This window comes from Pyxicephalus adspersus, chromosome 6 (genome assembly GCF_032062135.1).
Source record: "Pyxicephalus adspersus chromosome 6, UCB_Pads_2.0, whole genome shotgun sequence".
Classification (NCBI taxonomy): Eukaryota; Metazoa; Chordata; class Amphibia; order Anura; family Pyxicephalidae; genus Pyxicephalus; species Pyxicephalus adspersus.
This window is the reverse complement of record NC_092863.1, coordinates 18,049,822-18,062,022: the sequence shown is the minus strand read 5'-3', so window position 1 is coordinate 18,062,022 and position 12,201 is coordinate 18,049,822. Positions and strand designations below refer to the sequence as shown.

General features: G+C 39.2%; 1 protein-coding gene across 2 annotated transcripts in view; it reads left to right on the top strand.

Moving 5' to 3' along the window:
- Positions 1-721: 721 nt before the first annotated feature.
- The window catches only part of THRA (thyroid hormone receptor alpha), a 141,677-nt gene continuing 130,197 nt past the window's right edge, over positions 722-12,201 (top strand). For both annotated transcript variants that reach the window (XM_072414827.1, XM_072414826.1), the window contains exon 1: positions 722-1,027. The gene's annotated coding sequence lies outside the window, so the exon portion shown is untranslated. The remainder of the gene's footprint in view (positions 1,028-12,201) is intronic.

The following is a 12,201-nucleotide window of genomic DNA, read 5'->3' as shown; positions in this document are numbered from 1 at the left end:
TTTATGGGGAATACGGCATTCAGATGGAAAGTGGGGAGCACGGTAAGCCACAATGGAAATCAGTTTAGGTAAAACACATCGATTAACACTTTAGGTTTACCATCAAGCACACGGTGGAGTTTTTTTTATTTATTTGACATGAAGAATACAGGGTCATGTTTCCGAAAGAATACATGTCAGATGCCCATTTTTTGTATAGGAATTTTTTTATGTACTATGTTTTTATGTTATTATGTATATATCCTTGTTTGTTTTTTGGGTAACTTTTTAGGGTAATAATGACATGATGATCAAATCTTTTATAAACCCAGCGTGATGAAAATGATGATCATATTGTAAAACGTTACTTTTATCTTACCCTTTTATAAATAGTAAAGGGTCCTTAGTTAGGGCTTTGGTCTTCTTTAAACATCATTTCAGTGTTAGTTGTTAGGATTAAGCTCCGGCTCATACTAGCAGCATCTTTAGGTCCCTTGTCTGCTGAGGGAAGGACCGGCGCCAAGTTTGTCATAAGCTTACAGAACACATTTCACATTAGCTGCACCGCACACCCCTCAAAGCGTCCAGAAAAACCTTGTGAATGGCAGCGGCTGTGATTGTGCACGATTCCTCCAGGGGGCGCTCCATAGTAGCCGTACTGTATTAAAAGGATATGATACACAGATAGAGAGGGAGGAGCTGAGTATAACTAGATTTTTTCCCCTTTCCTCTCTGTCTGTATTCCTGACACACGGAGGGAAGAGAAGAAAGAGAGAAGGACAGACAGAAATAAACCCCCCACCCCTTTTAAAAAGAAACTAAAGAATAAGAGATCTGGATCCTATCAGCTGTCTTGCACTCCAGATCTGAAGCTTGCTTTGGGGGAGCTTTGGAGGAAATAAGAAACCTGCACCCTTCTTTATTTTTTTTTTCCCTTTTTTTTCTATTTTTTTCCTGGGTTGCTCTCCAAGTTAACCTGCACCCCTTATCCCAGGCCCGGAGATCACAGCAGAGGGGATTTAAAGGTCCAGGCTTGTTCTGCAGAGAGGTGAGTTACCATGCAGAGCTGCACATGGGGTCGGTGGTGGGATGTGGCTTTGTGCTGGAGTTTAGATGGCTGAATACTGTAATGAGGTCGGGTCCTACCTGGTTAACCCCTGATCTGCCACACAGGCCTGTCTACAAAAAAGGGGCGTGAGACTTCTTCTACAGCAAAAAAAAAAGTGGGGGCTTCTGTCTATTTTTAGCTAACCCTGATTATAAACAATCACCATCCCCTTTTTTAAAGAATTCTAGCATGGCTTGTGGTTTAGGGGTGGATTGCTATAAAAATGTAACCCCAGACTGATTTCCTCCCCTTTGCTTTTTTCATTTTCTTTAAATACATTTCATGCAAAGCTGCTTGGTGATCATATATAAGGGGGTGTCCTGCAGGATGCTATTTACATTGAACATTTCCTTAGTGTGTCAACAAGCAAGCAAGGCTGGCTGTTCAAAGCTTGCTGCTGCTGCTGCCTATACATACACAAGGCCTCTGTCTGTATGTTGACTATGGTATAGCTGTGCAAGGTTGTTCAAGGCTGCCTCCAGCTGAGGCTGAGAAGTGGTTAACTCCCTCTTAATGCTGACAGCGCATAGGCCATGTCCTCCTCTCCCCCTTGACTTGCAATAAGGCACTCCAGACTGGCATTTCTGCAGGCTTAACCCTTCTTACCAGCTTATACCTAAGGGTTTAGAGAATAAATAAAAAACTGGCCGCAGTTTCTACATACTTCTCCACTGCATATGCTGGCCGCAGTTTCCATATACTTCACTGCATATGCTGCTGTTTTTAGCATTGCAAACTTCTGATTAAGTCCTTGGTATACATGGCTGGAATTGGAACAGTTTACAAAGGCGAAAAAGTGGGCGTATTCTGAATCCGATCATCTGGCACCAACAACCTGAAAGCGTTTATTTTTATGATGAACACTTTTCGTCAACGTTGGCTGCTGTCCTAGGAGTGTTGTCATGTCAAAGTGCTATGGTCCAACTAGGGTGCAAGTGATTGCGCCTCCTTGTGGAACCCCTTTTATTTTTTTAGTCATACCATATGGTGCCTCAGCTACTCTCATGCAAGCTTTGGGCCTTCATGCCAGAGGGTGGCCTTTAAGCCTTGTGTGTTGGACTCTTTAATATCAGCAACACACACCCCTTGACACTATTCCCATTCCTGTTTGCAAAACTGATTTAACTCATTATACACTGTATAAAATTTTCTCCTACGCAGATAGGCTTTTCTCTCTTTTTTGGTTATGAGACTTTTTTTAACAGAACAAATTTCTCTATATTTCCGTTTTTGTAAGTATCGGCTTTACAAAACGCATAAGCTTTTATGTCAGATTAGTTCATAATTGGTATTCGGGAAAAGCGTGCGAGCTCAAACTGTTATGTGTATGGGGGGGTCAGTTTTATGCGACTAAATATAGTTTTTTTTATTGTGACATGCGGTATTGTGTCTGCAATACAATCACTAATCTAATATTGGCAGATTTGCTGGATAGCTGTGCGTTACGCGTTCTGCAGCCTTTGCATCATTGTGTGATAGAATGTATGTACAATCTATGTATGTCAGTTTTCTTTGTTTGCTGTCCTACAAGTGTGTCATGTTTGTTACATGGCCATTTTTTGTTTGCTGCACATGGTAATGTGTGCTGCAGGTAGCCTTTGAATATCTCTGTCATGATATGTGTGTTGTGTTCAGAGAAAAGGGGTGTGGAGGATTCTGGCATGGAGCGAGGTCTCTGGGCATCCCAAACACTGAGAGGAAACAACAGCTAGAAATGTTTGACATAAATAGGAAACTGTGTGGCAGAGGTTTGTTCTGGTAATGTGCTGTCGGAGAAATGTTGTTGTTTTTGGTACTTATTTATTATTTTTGGTTTTCCTATTTCCTAGTGGCAAATTGTAGTAAAAGTGCGTTATAGAAAACTGACGCAGCCGACAAAATGTTAATCGCTTGACGTGGTGATAGGTCAACGACTCTAAGTGTGTGACAGGGTCACCAAGACCTTTGTGTGCCTAGTGCTGACAGAAGGATGGCCGTCTGTTTGTGTAACACCAAGAGATCATGTTTGTTTATGAAAGGCAGAGAGAACCTTGTATGTCTGAGGCCTTCACAGGCCTATCGGTGCAGGACTGGCAGTGGAGAATTTGCAGGGTATTATAGACTCATGTTAACACTCTCAGCACATACATGTGTGTGCTATACCAGCTGAGTGGAAAAGTCTCGATTCGTTCCACTTCATGAGATATGGAGGGAGTCTCATACGGCATGAAGTTCTCCGCTTTTAAGGAATGGAGCTTAGATCTTCGTGTGACAGTCCAGACAAGTCCATCGCCTGTCACTGACAAACAAAAACATGTGGATGTGAGACTGAAATGTGTATGTGTACACCGAACAGTCTTTTGGGCTGCGCTTGCATAAGAATATCCCTTTTGAATGCTTGTAAACCAGTTCCAAAAAAAGTTCTTAGTAGTTATGCAACTTTACTTAATACCATTGTACTTTACTGCAATTGTTTTTGGCAGCTCTGGATAAGTTTTTTTGTTTATTTTTATTTTGCTTTATTTTTTTGTCTTGTTTTTTTTAATTTTGTAATTTAATCTTGTTTAAAGTTTTATTTACTGAATTATTTAAAAAATACAAATAATGAAATGTAAAATTTGTTTAGATTCCTACTGACATTTCCCTCTAAAAGAACTGACAGCTGCAATCTGCTTACTTTGAGCAATGCCCAGTTTTTTTCTAGAACTCCAGCCAGGTGTAAATATTCCAGTTTCCTGCATGCAGCTCTGTCAGTGCCATATTCCATATGTGATGAGTGGGGCAAGTCATGGGCAATAAAGTGATAGAGTTTGATCACATCAGGGCACATATTAGATTTATTGATGAAGTTAGCAGACATGCAGCTGCTTGTATAGAAGTTCCTGTATGGTAAAGTGCACAATATTTTTTTTAAAACAAAAGGGCATCAACCATGCTTGCTATGCCCTAAAAATGTTTGAAATGCTAAATATAGTATAAGGTTGTGCTCTGAGACTCCTAGAGAAATGGTTTCTACCAAAAACAACAATTTTTTTTTCTTTTTTTACCATTTCGGGTTTTAATTACTCAACAGGTAATAGGAGGAAATCTTTCAAGTAAGGTTAATAATTCCTTTGACAGACCTAAATGACATTGGGATAGTAAAGCGATTTTACTTATTTTTATGCTTTAAAAAAACAACTGTTGGACAGGAAGTGACGATCATTTTCCTCACTAATATGAGTTTTCACTGGGGAAAAATAAAAAATTAAAGAATTGGCTGGAGTAAAGCAGCCATATTCTATGTGGTAACTGATCCCACCAAGAACCAACTGAACAGGCCGGCAATGTCCCTTTTTTTTGCCTATACTCGCACATTAAAAGCACATGTTAATTGTATTTTTTATGATGCTTTCAATCCTATGAAAAATATTTTGTGAGCAGAATTGTGGCTCAATGGTTAGCACTCCGGCCTATGCAGTGCTGGGTCCCAGGTTGGAATCTCGGCCAGGACACTATCTGCATGGAGTTTGCAGGTTCTCTCTGTGTCTGCGTGGTTTCCTCCCAATTCCAAAAACATGCCGTTAGGTTAATCAACTTCCCCCCAAAGATGTACCTTAGACTGTATTACAGACTATGGTAGGGACATTAAATTGTGAACCCCTTTAGGAGACAGTTTGTAATATGACTATAAACTTTGTAAAGCGCTGCGTAATATGTTGGCGCTATATAATACTATGTAATAATAATCCTTTCATTAAGGTTCTTGCTGAAGTAAATATGTTATTTTATGACAACAATTGACTCTGTCTCCCAGATGTTCACCTACGTTGTCACCCTTTTCACTATCTGTCCGGTAAAATTTGAAATGGTTGCCAATATCATTAATAGAAAAAGAGGGGGTTGGCATTTTTACAGAGAAAAGGTAAGGTTAGGAAACCTGACTTGTGACATGTGGCTTGATGGAGGTTACCAGCGGCTGTGCTTACATGCAATATGCAGGCATGGTCCACAATGTGACATCAGGAAGCTTATCTGGAGCAAATAAAATGTCTTCCAGTTTGGATTAAGACCCGGTTTAACTAACTGAGGGATATTATAGCTATAGTAGTCATCATTTGGCAAAGACTCTAATCCTTCCTTTCTTCATACAATATTAAAAGAAAAAGGTTTTGCCTGGAGATACACTTTAAGTATTGCATGTTGGCCTTGCTTTGTGCACTCAATGAAATCATTTCTTTTCTTTATATTATATTGTGTTTACTATACAATAGAGAATTATCTTCAGTAATACTAGCATTTAATGTTAGGAAAGATTTAATTGAATACATTTATGATTTATATTATTGTAAAACTTTGTAAATGTTCTATATAAATACTTGGACATCATTTCCACCATATACATTTTCCATGGGCAGTAAAACAAAAGTGCAGTTTGTCCTATACTGAATGCTTCTATAGTACATTTCTGCAGTAATGTATGCTTTTAGTGGGAGCTAGTATGGCAGGTAGTGGGTGGTAGATGACATATTGGGGCTATGCCTTGTAAGCTGTAAATGAGGAACATTGCGAGAGAATAGGACAGATTCATAGAAACAGATTACAGTGGTGCCCATTAATGGGCCATGCAGGCAGATTTGTGGTGACGCCACACTTTGTTCGCATGCTTCTGACACAAGCAGTTACCCCTTTAGAACGCTGTGATGTGCAAAGCGCTGAATCCTATGTCAACCTATCAGATTTCAGTCTTCTGTGGTCAGATCAATAAAATGTGTTTTGTGTGTGGCTACCATCTGTTGATTATTCTGGGCCCCATAGGCTAATGGCGCCCATCATAAAACAGCAATGTTTGGGATTGAAAGTATTTTAGTTACTGACACTTTAAATAAAAAATTGAGCAAATGTGTACTTGTGGTTCACAGCAGCCAATCCGAGATCTTGTTTTGTTTATGAGAGGGAAATACAGTCTAGATGGCAAAGGAAACATCTCCATTTTACTCCAGTTTTCATAAATCAGCTTTATTGTGTTTAATGGTTAGATGTCAAAATAAAGCGACTTTAAGGTACAACTGTACTTTAAGGAATACAAGTAAAAGGGGTGCCAATTCTGACTTGTGAGTGACTGCACCTGTTTTACAGCAAACACCATCATGCTGGGCTCACATTTTACATAGAATAGTACAATATTTCTTAGACTTATTGACTTACTTATACAATCTGATCATTTTATATCCAGTCATTTATATTCAGGCCCTTGCACTGCATTGGTAAATTTCTGTGCTTTTGATGCCCTTGCATCTTCTTTTAATCACGTGTCTCCATGATAGTGCTTCGTTGGTCTGGACTGACCTCACTTGAAGTATCTTTCAGAAACCTTTTGGCCTTGTAGAAACGCACTTTGAGGTTGTCATATTCTGACAGTGCCCAAACTAGGACCTTAATCGCAGGATGGCCAGGTATAAACTGGTGTTAAAGATTACTTTTGAAATTTGGTTAACATGTTTTAAATTTTATATGAGGTTTAATGTCTATGTTAATGGGATAAGTAATGGAAAACAATGTTTAGGAAGTGATTTGTGAAATCTGTTAAAGGCTGCCTTATTTCCCAATGCTCTTACAGTGGAAAAGGTCCTTTCATTGTAACTTAGGACAGGTTCACATCTACCTCTGACTTGGCACCTTGCCAGCTGCTCGAGTACTTACATGGCAGCCCTTGTGCATAAAGAACCGGCATCTGCACATGTGACAGCTGGCAGCAGTGACCAGCACCCGTACCTCCTATTGCAGCCCCCATTCATTCCTTTTGATGCTGCCATAGGGAGACGCTACATATAGCATCCTATAGGTCTTGTGTCTATCCCCTTGTGACTGATGACCAATTTCTTTTCTCCACACAATATTTATCAGAACACGATCAGAGGTATTGCCATGGACCTCTTTTCCTAACTCCTTTAATCTGCAAATGAACTTAGTCCTAAAGATCCTTATGACTAAGCCTGTGTGAGGGTGAAACGCGTCAGAGCGGGGAGGTCCACTGTGGAACTTCAGTGTCCATCTTGTCCAAATCGGTAAAGTTTTATAGAGAGCGAAAAAATGCCGATATCAGCAATATAAAACCTGATTCTTTTCACACTGTGCCAAAGCTTATGATGAAGCTGGATGTTCATTGCAGACAACACAACCATATTCTTCACTGAAGTCTTGTCATTTGGGCCAAGTGTTTAAGCCAAAGAGGAGCAAGAATGTAAAAAGTACTTATACTAGCTAATTTATTGTAAGATTACAGTCCTGGTGTCATTGTAATGACCATTCCTGCAATATCTGAAAACATTGTATGTACTATTGCTATAATACTTTTTAACACATCAATCATTGCAGCTGAGTATTGTCTATAAGCAGAGCTTTGATGACAGAAGTATGTGCGGGTCTCTCAGTGTCTGTGCACAACTTGTGACAGCCTCTGACATCAGACAGCCAGGGGAATGTTTTCCTCCATGGTGTTTGTTTATGTGTTGTCTGGCACAATGGGCCACCCTTTTGTGTAAGAATGAAAGTGTCAGCTGCTGTTTTTGGAAGGCGCACACACTTTTCTATTAGGCATAGGATGTTGACAAAGGTGCTTTCACTTTTTTTGTGGTAATATAACAGTAGACTTAAAGCCCTCATTTATCAACCTGCAAGTTAAACTGTCTGCATTGCTCTGATGGAGGCACAGACTATAAAGAGCCGTTAAAATCTGTAACAATAATTTCAGCATATCTAAACCACAGAATCAAAATGTATTATGAAACATGTAGATTTCTACCTGTCATTGTATATTTCATAATCTAATGTTAACCTCTGCCACTAATCCGCTTCAAAGCTGCAAATAATATTTGATTTGTAGCTGGGGAATTTTAATTTAGTAAAAACACATTATTACATAAAGTTCTATATGACAATTCTCACTTCCTCTACCACATTGTGCTGATTGACAACACAGTTTACACTGGACAATGCAGATTAAGTTGCTATTGCATCATGAGAACAATATTGGTTTTTCCTGATATCCTGCTTGCTCAGCCAAATTCTGAGCCGTACACAGTAGTGTTAATATGTTTTTTTTTGGAATAGAGAATATTGGAACCCCTGTGTGTGTGTTAATTTTGTCTCATTGTGGTGAATTACAATAAAGCTGAAATGTTCACCAAATACCTTTTTTAAATCCAAATAATATTTTTTAAATTTAGCTGTGTCATGAAAAGTGTATTACACTAAACTCGTGCAGAGAAGGTAGTTGTGGTTAGTTAGCACATACATCTAATACAGACTGCCTGCAGAAAACTACAGGGGGTCAGATATAGGACCATTCACCCTGCACCAGGAGGGACCTGCACAGGGGCAAAGTTGCATGCTGAATTATTGCACAGATCTGGAAGAAATACCAAAAGACGGCAAGATTCAAGTAAAATACACACATCTATTGTGTTTAAACTATTTGGCTGATTCAGCTTTAAAGTAGTCGAAAATTGCAAAATAAAGGAAATTCTCTTAGGCAGTTGTCCCCACAACAGAGCTCATCGGAAGTTTCTTCTCCAGTTCTTTTCCAGTGACAACCCAAAATGTTGTATTTCAGGGCTGGTGGAAGTGTTCCCTGGGATGCACCTGAGATTCATAAAGATGGTGAATCCCCTCATTTTCCCTTTTGATGCTCAAGCCCCTACTTACTAACTTTGGTATTAAACACACTATTTATCAGTGCCAAAATATTTACACCAACCTATACACAAAAGCCCTTGTAACATAGAAATAAAAACATACAAATACAATCTCTCTACTATTTATTGCCTATATAGTTATCCTAGCAACCTTTGCCCCAAAGTAATGTCATTTGTGTAGAAAACTCCATTCTCCACTACTGCACAGTACATTAGTGCTAGAGGAAGCCATGGTGCATGCTTAGATCATATTCTGTTCAGAAGGAGAGCTGTACATATCAGGAAAAAAAGCATTTTGTGTCTTACAGTCATTTCAGTTGTATCCGTAGTCTTCTTGGTTTGTTTGCATGGCCGTTAGAACCTTATCTTCTCCTTTGTGTATGCCCTTTCTGTACTGACAGCCAATCTGGCACACTTCCTGCCAACTCATCCTCCGCCTCCATGAAAAAGTAAAACTAATCTGTTTAACACTTAGTTGCTTGGTTCAAAAAAATTGTGTGGTAAATCTATAGGAACAGATGAGAAAGTTTGACTATCGTTCTTTAAGCAATATTTCTGTAACACAAGTAGGCTTATCAAAGTCTAACTATAGCAAAATCTGATGGCTTGTGAGTTACCATTTCTGTTAGTTTCAGTCTGTGACACTAGTTGTGGAGGTTTTCACTCTTGTTCTTTACCAGTGACAACATTACAAGAAAAGAGGACATGTGGTTGTCACTGAAATGGGAAGGTGCAGGCAGCACCTTATGTTTTATTTTAAGAAATAACACAACTGTCAGCAGTGTACACTAACTGTAAGATAAAGCAAAAAAATATATCCTTTATTGATCCTGAAAAGTGTAACTTGATTGGTTGCCATGAGTTACTGCGCAGCATGGGACTTGCTGTACCAGTGACCGTACCTGAGACTTATGGAGTTCATACATTCCATGATACTGACAGGCTGAGGGAGCCCCTTTGCCAGTGTAACGGAGAGCCTCCTATCCTCTGCCTGACCCTCCTCCTTACCTTGATGTCTCATTTCAGCCGGAAATCTGGTACTGATTAATCTTTGTTTCTTGTGGAAAATGTACATTTATTCCGGTCTTGAAATCTATAAAAATATACAAAGTGGGCCTGTCAAATATCACGGAATGAACTGTCTCATTCCCTGGCACACTGCTGCATTCTTTGCAGAGCTCTCTCTTGGTCTTCTTGATCTGCAGGTTTTTTTCATACTAACAAGACCTTTGTATTTATAGGTGGATTAAAAGCTTCATGTAAATAGGAGAGAATGTATTAATCTCAAAAACTAACCCATTTGTCCTTACAGGATGTGTTAGAAAAAAAAAATCTATTGTAAAAAAAACTTTTTTTTTTTTTAGTAAAGAGTGGCCTGGAGCAAAAGAAAAAAAAAACTGGGGGAAGTGGTGCATGCTAATAGGTGGAAATAAGTAGTATGATAGGGGGAGAGTAAGCATAGGTCAATTATCACTAACAAAAGGCCAGGCAATAGAAATATGTCAGGGGATGACAAGGTCAAGGTCACAACATTTTTGAAGAAGAGAAGATTCCCGCCCTGGGTTGGGACATGTTGGTTTGGCAGTAGAGGTCCTCGAGGACAGGGTTGTGTGAAATTGGCCTTAAATGGGAAGGAGAGCCATCCATGGTATGGGTCACCTAAGAAATGGAATTGGCATAATAAATAGGGTGATAGTTTGGGGAGTTGAATGCACTATTGATAGCTCTTGAGGCGCTGGGTTTGAGCCGGATATGTCAAAGTGCAGGTCTCCTGGTGGTTGATAATCAGTGGTAATGGTATGTCTTCGAGGACCGGTATCTGGAATGGTTGTTCTGATGTTTTAAAGTTGGTTAGGGTTTAAAGTATAAGTTAATTTGGAAATGTTATTATGTATTCAATTCAAGTTTTTATAATAATAAAATTGCCAAAAGGCCAATTGTACCACACCCACTAGTGTTTGTCGCTTTATTATTAGAGTTGGTAATAGGGTAAGTCTTTGGGGTTAACGGACCAAAAACTCTGACCTTACACAGTCATGTAGTTGTACTAGTTTTCAAACTCCTGTTAGGGTTTTCTTTTTTTTATTGTTGTGAGAAATGTAGATAAAGATTAATACTGTATTGAAGAATGCAAGGGCTCTGGCTAACAGCTCACAGACATGAGGAGGCAGCTTATGGCCATTAAACCAATAGCTGGAGGTAAGAATGTCCGTAAGAGGAATGGTGTTCTTGTGTCAGTGGTAAGAATGGTGCAAGTGGCAGGTGGTACCTTGTCATTGGTGTTCAGAGGTTACTTTTCGTGTAAACTCTCTGCCATTTACCACTTCTCATCATGACATGGGATTACTCTTGTTTGTTTCTGATCATAGCTAGATGTTGCTGGTGCATTCCTGCTACATTCTGCGTACCATGGCTTTGTCATTGAAAAGGTTGGTCTATGGCCCACATACTTGTCGTTTAGAAGGATATCCAACTTTGTTTCTTAAAGGTTTCAGTTTCTTTATTTATATTTTCTGAACTCAGATAGTTATCATCCATCTGCATGTTGGTATTAAAAGTAAGTTTGAGGATGAAAGAACACAAAATCTTTTCTAAGTTGCTGTTTAGCAGAGATCACATAACTCATCCCATTTTTATTATTTTGTTTTGTACATTCTACCAACTGCTGCACAGTGACAGTGTAATATCAATATATACATAAACACCCAATGTATGTTTCTAAACTGGAGTGGAGGAGAAATAAAGTGTTGCTCAGATCAACCAATGAATATTTGTTATTATACTGTGCTCTCTGTCCTAGCACTCTGTCCTGTGATGCCTAATCAGCATCTAGTAAATGCATTGCCCTCTTCAGCATGATCCTGTAGGTAAACACATTCATCCTTATGTTCACTCTAGAACCTGTCAGTGGTTCTCAGCATATTAGTGGATGTATGTGTCTATCCTCTTATGTCTGCTGTGTACCACTTCAGTGAATTTATGTTTCACTCATGCTGTACAATTCACACATAGTTATTTATTACCAGTCAGAGAAAGTAATTTAGCAACCGATTACTTGCCCGTCTTTTTTAGGTCAGCCCCATGGTTACGGTTTTGTTGCCCACTAATAAGCCTTGGTCCATGTCTGTGACATCACAAAAGAGATTGTCTCATCCATGAACAGATTAATTTTGTGTCCAGATGTAAAATTTTCTTTGCTTGATTCTAATGCATGGACACTTTTTGCAAAGACTTTTGCAAAGACAGTGCGCCCTTTTAGATCTGTGGATCCAATGTGCTAGATATTCTTGATGGGAAAGCATCTGTGTGGGTTTCAGTGTTGAATCCATAAATTTATTTATGCTGGGTGGGAAGAAATTGTAGGCGGATGGCAGCGCTTGTATTGTGACCCAACTCTTTAGTAACCATCTAAAAACAGCCGGGTGGTTACTAAAAACAGCCGGGTGGTGCACCCACCTA